Here is a 13,979-nt window from a genome sequence, read left to right on the forward strand (position 1 = left end):
CATGTGAAATGTATTGTCAATCAGTGTTGCTTCCTAAGTGGACAGATTGATTTCACAGAAGTGTGATTGACTTGGAGTTACATTGTGTTGTGTAAGTGTTCCCTTTATTTTTTTGAGCAGTGTATTTGTGTAGACTCCACAGAGTTGTGTTCTGTGGGTGTCACTGAGTAGGCTGATACCCCGTTTCATGGGTGCACAATCCATAGGTTAGGCTGTGCAGTACATATAAGTATGCCACCAATGCAATTCTGAAGTCTAATACATCCACAGTGCGATTTCAACCGCACATTTTTTTTTGTTGGGTCCAATTAACTAACAATTGCCTTTTGTTGACTTAATATAACATAATTCCAAAATCATTCCAACCTTGTTTAGCATGATCTAGTCCAATTGTGGCATGATGTCGCTATTTTTATCCATTTGCATCAGTTTCAATGGAGGACTTATTTTGAACGCGAACCGCAGATTACACTATTGTTGCTCACACTAATGTTGTTCACGACACACACATGGCTCGAGGCTACATTCTTGAAGGTAGTCTTGCCAATTCTGTAGCTGGCCTGATTTTGGATAGGCTACTTTGAGTATGGCTGCGTTTACACAGGCAGCCCAATTCTGAAATTCTGGGGTGCGCGCGCAACTCAATATTAGGAAGGTGTTCGTAATGTTTTGTACACTCTGTGTATGTTTTGTGATAATAAGATGACACAGTGGCAGAATAAATTCAACCACACCTTTGTTTCATCACAAAATCAGAGAGCAACATCTGTCCTGTGAAGTCCAGAAAGCATGTTGCATGTAACAAACATGATCAATCAAATTATTATTTCCAACATTTTCTGACTACTAAACCACTATATGAAGCAACACAAACATAGACACATGCATACACACACGATAACATACGCACTATACACACATACACATGGATTTTGTGTTGTAGATATGTGGTAGCCTGAGGGCACACACTTAGTGTGTTGTGAAATATGTTATGAATGTATTGTAATGTTTTAAAAATTGTATAACTGCCTTAATTTTGCTGTACCCTAGGAAGAGTAGCTGCTGCCTTGGCAGCAGCTAATGGGGATCCATAATAAATACAAAACTATTGATTTAGAACACTGGAGAGTTACCGCAAGTCGCAAAGGAAACAGGAGCCTCCGCTATTCCAGCACCATTTCAACTTCAACATTTCAACAGCATCAAATCACCTATACTTAAATCTAATACAGTGACACCTAAAAGATTCCAAAAACAATTTAGTCATATCAATGTAAGCTAAATATCATGTGGATGTCTATGGTACTGATTTCTGTGTGTGTGTATAAACAAGCATGTCGGCTCACCTTACTTGTAGAGAAACGCCAATGCTATCCTCCTCTCTTTCATGTTGCCAAAACGGTGAATGACTCTGTCATACAGTACATGATTTAGTTTTTGTTCTATGCTACCTGGCTAAAATGCTTGCTCGCTAGCCTAACTTCCTTTCATGGGCAACGATGAGCCAGCTAGTTAACATCAGCCTACTACATCTAGCTACATATTGAACTTCCATCCTCTCAGGCCAGAGGCACAATGTATTAATTTATGGTTGGATCAGAATCGCCGTTATAATCTTTGGCCAGTACGGAGAATCAAGTAAAACCACAAGTCCAAATCCCTATCCAAATCCCTATCTCTCCCTATCGCTGATTGGCTATTATTGTATGATTTTTCTTTTATCAAGGGAGGCCAAATGCTTGTTGGTTTCCCTTGCATTCAATGCTACGGGCGGCAACAATATCATACTCTTTTTGACCAGACAGCATCAAATAGATGGGCTACACATAGAGAGACAGAGGGGCGCTGTTTCGCTCACTCGGATGCTTTCTCTCGTGAGATACAGTGCATTCGGAAAGTATTCAGACCCCTTCACTTTTTCCACATTTTACTACGTTACAGCCTTATTCCAAAATGGATTAAATAGTTTTGTCCCCCTCATCAATCTGCACACAATACCCCATAATGACAAAGCAAAATCAGGTTTTCAGAATTTTAGCAAATGTATAAAAAAATACAAATGGAAATTTTACATATACATAAGTATTCAGACCCTTTACTCAGTACTTTGTTGAAACACCTTTGGCAGCAATTACAGCCTTAAGTCTTTTTGGGTATGATGCTACAAGCTTGGCACACCTGTATTTGGGGAGTTTCTCCCATTCTTCTCTGCAGATCCTCTCAAGCTCTGTCAGGTTGGATGGGGAGCGTTGCTGCACAGCTATTTTCAGGTCTCTCCAGAGATGTTCGATCAGGTTCAAGTCCGGGCTCTGGCTGGGCCACTCAAGGACATTCAGAGACTTGTCCCAAAGCCACTCCTGTGTTTTCTTGGCTGTGCTTAGGGTCGTTGTCCTGTTGGAAGGTGAACCGTCACCCCAGTCTGAGGTCCTGAGCACTTTGGAGCAGGTTTTCATCAAGGATCTCTTTGTACTTTGCTCCGTTCATCTTTCCCTTGATCCTGACTAGTCTCCCAGTCCCTGCCACTGAAAAGCATCCCCAAAGCATGACGCTGGCACCACCATGCTTCACCGTAGGGATGGTGCCAGGTTTGCTCCAGACATGACACTTGGCATTCAGGCCAAAGAGTTCAATCTTGGTTTCATCAGACCAGATAATCTTGTTTCTCATGGTCTGAGAGTCCTTTAGGTGCCTTTTGGCAAACTCCAAGTGAGCTGTCATGTTCCTTTTACTGTGGAGTGGCTTTCGTCTGGCCACTCTACCATAAAGGCCTGATTGGTGGAGTGCTGCAGAGATGTTGTCCTTCTGGAAGGTTCTCCCATCTCCACAGAGGAACTCTGGAACTCTGTCAGAGTGACCATCGGGTTCTTGGTCAGTTTGGCCATGTGGCCAGCTCTAGGAAGAGTCTTGGTGGTTCCAAACTTCTTCCATTTAAGGATAATGGAGGCCACTATGTTCTTGGGGACCTTCAATGCTGCAGAAATGTTTTGGTACACTTCCCCAGTTCTGTGCCTCGACACAATCTTGTCTCGGAGCTCTACGGACAATTCCTTCGACCTCATGGCTTGGATTATGTGGGACCTTATATAGACAGGTGTGTGCCTTTCTAAATAGTGTCCAATCAATTGAATTTACCACAGGTGGACTCCAATCAAGATATAGAAACATCTCAAGGATGATCAATGGAAACAGGATGCACCTGAGCTCATTTTTGAGTCTCATAGCAAAGGGTCTGAATACTTATGTAAATAAGGTATTTCTGTTTTTTATTTGTAATACATTTGCAAAAAAATCTAAACCTTTTTTCGCTTTGTCATTATGGGGTATTTTGTGTAGATAGATGAAGAAATGCTTTTATTTAATCAATTTTAGAATAAGGCTGTAGTGTAACAAAGTGGAAAAAGTGAAGGGGTCTGAATACTTTCTGAATTGTAGGAAAATGATGGAACACAGAGAGAATAAAGATACATTATTTTATGTTTTCTGTAATTTTTTCTTTGTACATTTTTGGGGAAAGCCTGACTCACTGCTCGAACGTTGCAGACAGAAATACCACAAATAGAGCCGACGTGATTTCTTATTCTACATGTCAGAGATGCATGTTTGTTCTACGTAGCATATTTCTATCTGTGAAAATATCTGATGTGATGGGTCAAAACCGAGAGGAAGAGGTGAAGCGAGAGGGTTTACTCCGCCCAAAATCTGCCCACTAAATTTTTGTATGGAGGTCCATGAGAGTGTCGAATTTGGTCAGCAAAAAATGTAATTGCTAATTTGCTATGTGAGGCTTATTTGATCGAATAAAAGTTGCGTAATGGTTAGGTTGTTATGAATGCACTGATATAAGTGGACGCAAGTGGCATTTCTGCAACTTTGAAAAAAATGACTTTATATCTGAGTTGTGCCTATTGTTCACACGCATATATGCCCTCTCATTGGCTAGAATGGTTCCACCTGGTCTCGCCTCCTCCCACCTGCCTCTCATCTTTGAGGACATGTACAGTGCCTTGCAAAAGTATTCATCCCCCTTGGCGTTTTTCCTATTTTGTTGCATTACAACCTGTAATTTACAGTGAGGGAAAAAAGTATTTGATCCCCTGCTGATTTTGTACGTTTGCCCACTGACAAGGAAATGATCAGTCTATAATTTTAATGGTAGGTTTATTTGAACAGTGAGAGACAGAATAACAACAAAAAAATCCAGAAAAACACATGTCAAAAATGTTATAAATTGATTTGCATTTTAATGAGGGAAATAAGTATTTGACCCCTCTACAAAACATGACTTAGTACTTGGTGGCAAAACCCTTTTTGGCAATCACAGAGGTCAGACGTTTCTTGTAGTTGGCCACCAGGTTTGCAAACATCTCAGGAGGGATTTTGTCCCACTCCTCTTTGCAGATCTTCTCCAAGTCATTAAGGTTTCGAAGCTGACGTTTGGCAACTCGAACCTTCAGATCCCTCCACAGATTTTCTATGGGATTACGGTCTGGAGACTGGCTAGGCCACTCCAGGACCTTCATGTGCTTCTTCTTGAGCCACTCCTTTGTTGCCTTGGCCGTGTGTTTTGGGTCATTGTCATGCTGGAATACCCATCCACGACCCATTTTCAATGCCCTGGCTGAGGGAAGGAGGTTCTCACCCAAGATTTGACGGTACATGGCCCCGTCCATCGTCCCTTTGATGCGGTGAAGTTGTCCTGTCCCCTTAGCAGAAAAACACCCCCAAAGCATAATGTTTCCACCTTCATGTTTGACGGTGGGGATGGTGTTCTTGGGGTCATAGGCAGCATTCCACCTCCAAACACGGCGAGTTGAATTGATGCCAAAGAGCTCCATTTTGGTCTCATCTGACCACAACACTTTCACCCAGTTCTACTCTGAATCATTCAGATGTTCATTGGCAAACTTCAGAAGGGCCTGTATATGTGCTTTCTTGAGCAGGGTGACCTTGTGGGCGCTGCAGGATTTCAGTCCTTCACGGCGTAGTGTGTTACCAATTGTTTTCTTGGTGACTATGGTCCCAGCTGCCTTGAGATCATTGACAAGATCCTCCCATGTAGTTCTGGGCTGATTCCTCATCGTTCTCATGATCATTGCAACTCCACAAGGTGAGATCTTGCATGGAGCCCCAGGCCGAGGGAGATTGACAGTTATTTTGTGTTTCTTCCATTTTCAAATAATCACACCAACTGTTGTCACCTTCTCACCAAGCTGCTTGGCGATGGTCTTGTAGCCCATTCCAGCCTTGTGTAGGTCTATAATCTTGTCCCTGACATCCTTGGAGAGCTCTTTGGTCTTGGGCATGGTGGAGAGTTTGGAATCTGATTGATTGATTGCGTCTGTGGACAGGTGTCTTTTATACAGGTAACAAGCTGAGATTAGGAGCACTCCATTTAAGAGTGTTGTTGTTATTCTGTCTCTCACTGTTCAAATAAATCTACCATTAAAATTATAGACTGATCATTTCTTTGTTAGTGGGCAAACTTGCAAAATCAGCAGGGGATCAAATACTTTTTTCCCTCACTGTAAATTGATTTTTATTTGGATTTCATGTAATGGACATACAGAAAATGGTCCAAATTGGTGAAGTGAAATGAAAAAAATAACTTGTTTCAAAAAATTCTTACAATGAATGATGGATGGCACTAAATACAGGGAAATTCTTGAGGGAAACCTGTTTCAGTCTTCCAGGGATTTGAGACTGTGACGGAGGTTCACCTTCCTGCAGGACAATGACCCTAAGAATACTGCTAAAGAAACACTTGAGTGGTTTAAGGGGAAACATTTAAATATCTTGGAATGGCCTAGTCAAAGCCCATACCTCAATCCAATTGAGAATCTGTGGTATGACTTAAAGATTGCTGTACACCAGCGGAACCCATCCAACTTGAAGGAGCTGGAGCAGTTTTGCCTCGAAGAATGGGCAGAAATCCCAGTAGCTAGATGTGCCAAGCTTATAGAGACATACCCCAAGAGACTTGCAGCTGTAATTGCTGCAAAAGGTGGCTCTGTCACGGTTCTCTAAGACCGAACCCAGAAGCAGACCAGGACAAGGTGAGTTGAACGAAGGTGAGTGTTTATTAACAGATTCAAAAGGATGCAGAATAATCCAGGAGACGGAGCGGGTGGCGGAGATGAGTAGGTGGAGGTGAAGTGGCAGATTAAATGATGGCACGGCAGGGGTTGGGTGAAGGTTCCGGGAGAATGACTGTAGACAGAAAAAACGGAGGTAAGTACAAGGCAGGTCAACAAGGTGCAAAAACAACAAAACTAACGCTAGTACTCAGAGGCTGCTATGCTGGCAAAACATACTGTTAATGGCTAACGATCCGGCAGGGAATGGATGTCAGGTCAGAGCTTAAGAAGGGGTGATGATCAGGACCAGGTGTGCCGAGGCTGATGAGAAGCAGGTGCGGGTAATCGAGAGATCACCCGCCTAGCAACTTCGCCCGGCAACCGGACAGGGTGCGTTCAGGAACCCTTGGGAAAACAGGAGATACCGAGCAGAAAAACGGCAACCCAGGCAGGAACAGACTCAGGACGCAGGGTTCATGACAGGCTCTACAAAGTATTGACTTTTGGGGGGTGAATAGTTATGAATGCTCAAGCTTTCTGTTTTTCTGTCTTATTTGTTTCTCCAGAAAAAATATTTTGCATCTTCAAAGTGGTAGGCATGTTGTTTAAATCAAATGATACAAACCTAAAAAAATCCATTTTAATTCCAGGTTGTAAGGCAACAAAATTGGAAAAATGCCAAGGGGGTGAATACTTTCGCAAGCCACTGTATTTCGATTGTTAGAAAGGTCACTCGACTATCTTGTCATTATAATAGATAATCTTTGGTCAAAAGTAGCCTGGCTGACGCAGCACACATGACTCACAGTGACTCACAGCGCAGGGAGAGCTGTAACACACTGGTCTGGGCAGGTCGCCGTTGTAAATGCAAGCTTTTTGATTCGTTCTCTTAAAAATCCTTGGGGGTTGAGGCCTCTCATTGTTTCGATTTGAAAATCTGACTGTTTTATTGGAAGTGGGGCGGCACTCGGGGGCGGTGTGTGGCTGTCCATGTTGGTGTTTGAGTGAGAAAGACACAGAGGAGAACCAACCAGTAAAAAGCACAGCCCCCTTCATTATCGATGCATCATGCAGAAAACATCAAGGATGGTTTCCAGACTCTGAAGTCAGGAGGACTTCGAGTTAGGTGTCAGCCAAACTAGGTCGAAATACCAATTTGTGTGTAAACGCAACCTTAACAACATCACGTGACTTCTGGACTCGTTTATTGGAAAAGTCAGCTGTCCAAGGTACTGTACATTTTAATCGAAGTTCAGCCAATTGCCTTGTTTACCATAACATTTGCATAATTGCAGTCAAAATGCAGTTATAATGTTTTGTCATGCTCCAAGTTCATAGAATGGGATCTACATCATCATAGAAATTGACCTACCCACTTTTTTCCCTGATTTTCTATGTTGAATTCCTTATCACATCCCTGAATGTGTCATTGCTAGATATGGCTATCAGTGCCATGTCTAGTATTAATGCATCTCTAATGTGCCCAAGGAACTTCTTACTTTGATACAGGCTTTGGTAAAAATCTATGTTTGGGAATGGGCTTGATTTTCAGAAGCAGCTTGTTCTCTTTTCGGTCATTTCCAGGGACAACAGCAGCAGAGTGCGAATCCAATCTGAAAAATATCAACACAGTACAAACAGTTCAGCTGAGTTCATGTGGGGAACATCATATTATCGCTTCAAGCTAGCTACTCAGATCAATAGGTTCACTTGATTAGGGTTTGAGTATAACTAGCATGCTGAAACGCATAAAGATATCAGCGAGGCAGTATTTCCATTGGATTGAGGGAGAAATTACTTTTCAGTAAGCAGTTGTTAATTATGCATTGATTTTCTCTGAGTAGAGTTTGAGTGTATACAACAACATCCCTCCTGTGACTGGCCCTGCCTCTATCACTTAATGCATGGAGATAGGAGGCCTCTATGTTAGGTCCACTTCCTTGATTTAAAATATAAATCATTTATTTAATTTAGATTGTGGTTTCTATGGAAGGTTTCTTGGAAACTTTGTTACATAACCTCTTTCATGACTTAAGTGCCACAAATTAGAATCCTGTTAGCAAATTATGATAATTTCGAAGTTTTCACTGCCTGAGACAAGTTTTTGGTAGAAACCTAAAACATGTTGCGACAACGGGACAGAGGAAGTGGATAGAATCTTGTTTCTTATGATTATCAGTAAAATTAACAAATGTATAAAATATTGATTACTATGTATAGCTTTGAGACTATAAATGACCAACCATTGCGCTAAACTAACGATATGCTAACTTTAATAATCTATAAACTGCACGCAGAGACAAAGAAATGGTATCCATGAGTTCGTCTGACTCTGGGTAAGTAGAAAAACACTCTTGAAGTATCCATTTTAAAGTGTCAGCCTAAGTGCTGAGCTCAAAAGTTACTCTGTCTTACATTTACATTTACATTTTTAGTCATTTAGCAGACGCTCTTATCCAGTGAGTGCATACATTTTTTATTTATTTTTCATACCCCCCGTGGGAATCGAACCCACAACCCTGGCGTTGCAAACGCCATGCTCTACCAACTGAGCTACATCCCTGCCGGCCATTCCCTCCCCTACCCTGGACGACGCTGGGCCAATTGTGCGCAGCCCCATGGGTCTCCCGGTCGCGGCCGGCTACGACAGAGCCTGGATACTCTCCAACAGGGAAGAAAAACGTAACTCAAAAGGTATAGTAATTAATGCCATTATCGTATCTGAAGATTATGCCTTTGTTAAATGTTTTGGAGGAACAAAGAATGTTGTTTTATGATCTTAGTTCAAATGTAGCGTTGGGAGGGTGATGCCCCAGGGGAGACTGGTGATTGGCCAGAAGAGGGAGTCACCCCTCTTTTTGCATTGTTTATAAATAGGGGGTAAACGATGAGACGGCAGAACGGCCATAGCAATCTGGGGAGCCGTTCTCCGGACATCGCGAGTCTGTACCTATGCTGTAAATTCGTGATTTTAATAAAAGCCTCTAACACGATGCAGCATAGCGAACTTTTTGTTGACAGCAATAATTGCCACCACTCATCATATACGACATAATGGCGCCCAACGTGGGGCTGGGTTTGCGTCTCTTCTGTGTTTCAGTCAACCGCCAGGCTAACTCTCTGAAGCATGGCCGAAAAAAGGGTGAGTGTTCTTACTGCTTCGGAGTTGGTTAGATTGGATATGACTTGTGTACACTGAAGAGATGTTCCATATGACCTGGCCTCGGTGGTGTTATTGCGGTCGACTGGAGTCTGCTAAAATTTATCCCAGGGGAAACGGCAGATAATTGGGAGTTTTTAGAGCATGAAACGGTAGGATTTAAGTATTGAAGTGACGATTAAGGCAGATATGCGCATTCTTTAGGGCACTGTACCACTTAAGACCTCCAGGGGGGGCCATTTTAGATGTCGGGCCGACAAATCCGTTTACACGATAGAATGGGTGGACGGTGGGTTTCCCTTTTTAAAGAGAGCTCGGATTCATGGGGTTTATCTGATTGTAATTATGATTTGACTCTCGTCTGACGGGGCGTTTGATTGGGTCTGATTTCTCGGTGTAATGGTCATTAGTCCCGGTAGCAAAAACGGTAGGATAAATATGTTAAAATTGATAGGGCAGTGCAGGGTTTGTTACATGTTGTAGGCCGCAGTTAGCTGGAGGCTAGGGCTAATGCTTGATTGTTTCAGGCCACGTGGTACATCGTTGCTAAGGCTAAGTTTTGTCATGCTACATTCTACATGGTGGCTGAGGTGGATGCTAATGCAACATGCTAATTGTGTTTTGTGTCGCAGTGTACCTTAGGCTAAGCTAAATGCTAATGCTACATGCTAATTGTGTTGTGTGCTACATGCTAACGGATATCCTTAGAGATTCCATTGCGATGGATTAAAGTCTCTTAAATTTGTCTCTGTGTTTAAGTCAGGTTATATGTTTTGTGAGCGCTGTTAAATGTTGTTTGACTATAAAGGGAAAAGGGAAGTTACAGCTGGAGTGTTATTCTGTCTGTTTGGGGAGAGAGAATAGAAAATCTTCCTTTCACGGTGAAAAGGGATTTTTGAATGGTTGTGCGCATGCATTTAATTTTGCGATACTACCCTACAGAAAGGGGGAGTTTATGACACGAGATTAGGACACGTGTTGATTTTACGGGGCTAAAAACTACGAAATGAGGGTGAGCTAAGCCTACAAAACAAAATGGTGGGGTACAGGTCATAGGTCCCATTTGGCGTTACCCTGCAAGGAAAATAGACAGACAGAGGAGAAATTTTAGCACGATGATTCTAGTTTAAACTGCGATTGGTTAAAGATGAAACTTGTTTGGTAACCTATTGAATTTATAAATTAGATATAGGGTAACGGATTATAATAGATTGAATTAAATTAAATTAAATGACGGATGAAAATAAAATTTTAAATGTTTTTGAGCGATCTATAATTCGTCCTGAGTTAAAGTCTTAGAGCGAATGTAAAACGGACGAATATTGAATGTGGATAACTTGGTTAATTGCATAAACTGCTGAAATCTTGTGTGTTTCTATGTTTTTTGAAATATGAGAGGAACATGGAACGGCGAGGCGAGACGAGAGAGAGAGGAGGGGCTGACGTGTGCGTGGCGTGACGTCACATGACGTGACATCACATGACGCAGCAGAGGATCAGATATCAGGCTAGGTTGCAACATTTTCCAATTTAAAGATATGTGATGTTATGACAATTTTACATAGGCTTGGCAAATACTATTTCATTAAAAATTGCATTTTGGAAGCTCTGTATCACTGGGGTTTGATTACAGATGTGTTGGGAATCAAGGATGGATTGAGGATTCTTCTGTAAATTTATGATAATTAGGGGTTAGAGCAAGGGGTTAAAGGCTTTGTTTATGGGTATTTTAGTCTGAAGTTTACTAACTTCATTTACTTGCATTTGATGGGTTGTGGTAAGATAGCCAACACTAATTGATAAATTGGTGATATAGGAATAAAGAATTGGTTTTAAATTATTCATAATTTTTAATTGAGTTTTTAATTGGTTTTTAATTTTTTAATTGAATGGTTTTTGAATAAGGCATTTAATTGAATTTTTTAATATTAATATTTTATTTTATTTTATTTTTGGGGAGGGAAAAAATAAAAATAAAATAAAAAATAAAAAAAATAAAAAATTTTTTGGGGTTGTTAGGGTTATATTAATAATTTAAGGGGGGAAGCCAGAGGCTATACAGTCTAAAATAACATAGTTCACAATAAAGGAATTTAAAAGGGTTGATATAGGGGAAAATTGACTAAAATAGTAATTATTTAACTAAGGTAGTGTTAGGAGAGACTAATGGCAGAAGTTAGTACACCTTTCTCACATATGGATTCAGCAAAAAGACACCCATCTTACGAGAAGAAAAAGTACAGCTTAGGGATGTTTATCCTCAGTTCCAGTCATCATTCAGGAGAGTGATTATTGCCTCAGAGATGAAGATGAATCCGAACTCCAGAAGGAAGAAAATGTGATGTCTGGAAGAGAAGAGGGAGCTTAAAGAAGATGAGGATGATGAAGATGAGTGATGATGAAGAGGTTATGCATGGGTGGATATGACTCTGTGATCAGAAGGAAGTTGGCAAGAGAGAAACGAAGAAGGATACGCGAGATTTGATCTCTGATGAAGGTTGAAGAAAGAAGGGTACAAGAGCAAAGAAGAAATGGAGATATAGGCAGATTGCTTATCATGCCTGGATAAATCGAATAAGAAGTAACACGATTGGATGAAGAATTCAAGAATGGAAGGAGAAGAACACATTGAGGTCAAGAAGAGCCCACTAGTAAGAAGATGATATTTCGAGGACAGAACTTAGAAGAGAACCTTTTGAAGAATACTGATATGTCAACGACGAGAACAACAGGACGAAGAAAACTCAATCAAATACAACTTATAACTGGTGGTGGAGAAGAAGAAAATAAGTGTTGGTTATGAAGAATCAGAGTGAATCAAATCAACAATCACTGTTACAGCTTCAACTGAACAATATTGATAATGCAATGGTACCAGCCAAGGGGGGTACCAGGTGTTTCATATCCACAGCCAATGTCTGGAAAGACACAGAATTGAAAGAAGGAGGAGGAAGATATCCAACAGTTGAAGTAAAAACAGAGGACTGTGATAGTGAAGAGTGGGAAAATGTATGTGTTCAGCCTAAAGAGGTTAAACATCTCACTATGTAAAATTAATTAGGGTAGGATAGGGATTTGATGTAGTAAAACAGTTTAATTACTCTTAGGGAATCAATTGAGCTCTGCTATAAAAGTCAAAGAGGAAGTAAAAGAGACATACTAATATTAGGACAATATACCTATGGCATTGTTGGGAAAGAGATGCATGGTGTAAATTGAAGCGTACAATAAGATGTACACTAGACGACTGACTGTCTGGTAGAATATTTTAAAAAGTAGGGTTTTTGGGAATCATTTGCTTAAAAAGATAATATCATAGGAAGGATGATAATCTATTAGATTGCCTATTAGACAATCTGTCTGGGAAAATAAACTTAATAGGGTGACTGTTATTCTGGGTTACATTCTTACACTAAGAGATTTCAGGCTAGGCTAAAAGGTGTTTAGACGTTTTGCCAAGTCTGTGTGTAATGAGTCAGGAGCAGGTGGGGAACTTCCCAATCACATATTCTAAAAATTGGTGGTGAAGGAATTTTGTGAATAAATCAGTGGAAAATGTTTTTTAAGAAGGTTAGGAGAGAAGATTAGATTAAAATAAGTTAGGAGAATTAGGGTTGAAGGAACTCTAAGACAGTAAGCTAAGTTTCAAAGTTAGTAGTAAGACAGAGAGAGAGAACAGTGTTAAATGACATTTTTAGAGTTTAGTGGGAAGATATGGTAGGAGTTTAGATCGGGTAGGAGCAGATGCATTGAGAAAGTATGTGTTGCTGAATGATAAGAAAAGGTTGAGGGTGATTGAGTATCTATAGTTACAGTTCCCAGCAGGGAGATCAAGGTAATTATAGGGGTATTTTGTAGTTTGAAAGTCAGGGATTTAGAGATAGGACTGAGATTTGGGGAAAAGGTGACACTAGTGGTGATGGATGGAAGTACAAGTAAAGAGTTCAGAGCTTTGGGAAAACTAGGGATGGAGTAATAATAAGGACAGTAACACGTGAGTCTATTATAACAACAGTGAGAAGCAATTTAACTCTTTCAACATTGATAGGTATTAAAGCCATAAATATATTGCATTTGATTATAAGGGAACCAATACAGCACCAATTTTAGGGGGAAAATACTTATTAGGGTTTAGGATGGGGACGTTCCTCCCATATGGAGAGATAATTATGGAGAATAAGTATTGTTATCAGGACCAGGAGTAAAAGGAGGTATAGTTTAGAAGAGGGTTAGGAGTGACTGTTCACTTATGTTGCGTAATGTTACAGAGAAAGGTCAGGGAGAATATATGTGTACTTATTTAGGGCAAGCATTAGAATTTGTTCCGGTTAGGAATTATTGGTTAAAGGGCTATGTAATTCATAAAGTAACGCTTATAATGGAAGAGTTGAGGTCTGTTGTAGCCTCCACAGTCATTGAGGGAGTTCAGGAGGAGTAGAACTGAATGGACAGTAGTCACTCCAACAGTAGATAATACACCGAGGATAATGGGAAACTTTGCACTAGAAGTAATTAGGGTTGATACAGCAGCTAAATCAACTACTTTAATGGTAACTTTGGAAGGGATTAATGATACTATGGCAATAGCAAATATAGGAGTATGATACCGACAACAACTGTTCTGAAATTAAAGGGGGTTAGCAAGAAGGACTCAGGGGTTTAGGTTACGGATGGAGAGTGCTGTCAATGATAGTACGAATAGGGTTGAAATAGGAGAACAGAGAGTAGTAGAGAGAATATAGATT

The sequence above is a fragment of the Coregonus lavaretus genome (genome assembly GCF_964263955.1).
Source record: "Coregonus lavaretus genome assembly, chromosome: 8".
In the NCBI taxonomy this organism is placed as follows: Eukaryota; Metazoa; Chordata; class Actinopteri; order Salmoniformes; family Salmonidae; genus Coregonus; species Coregonus lavaretus.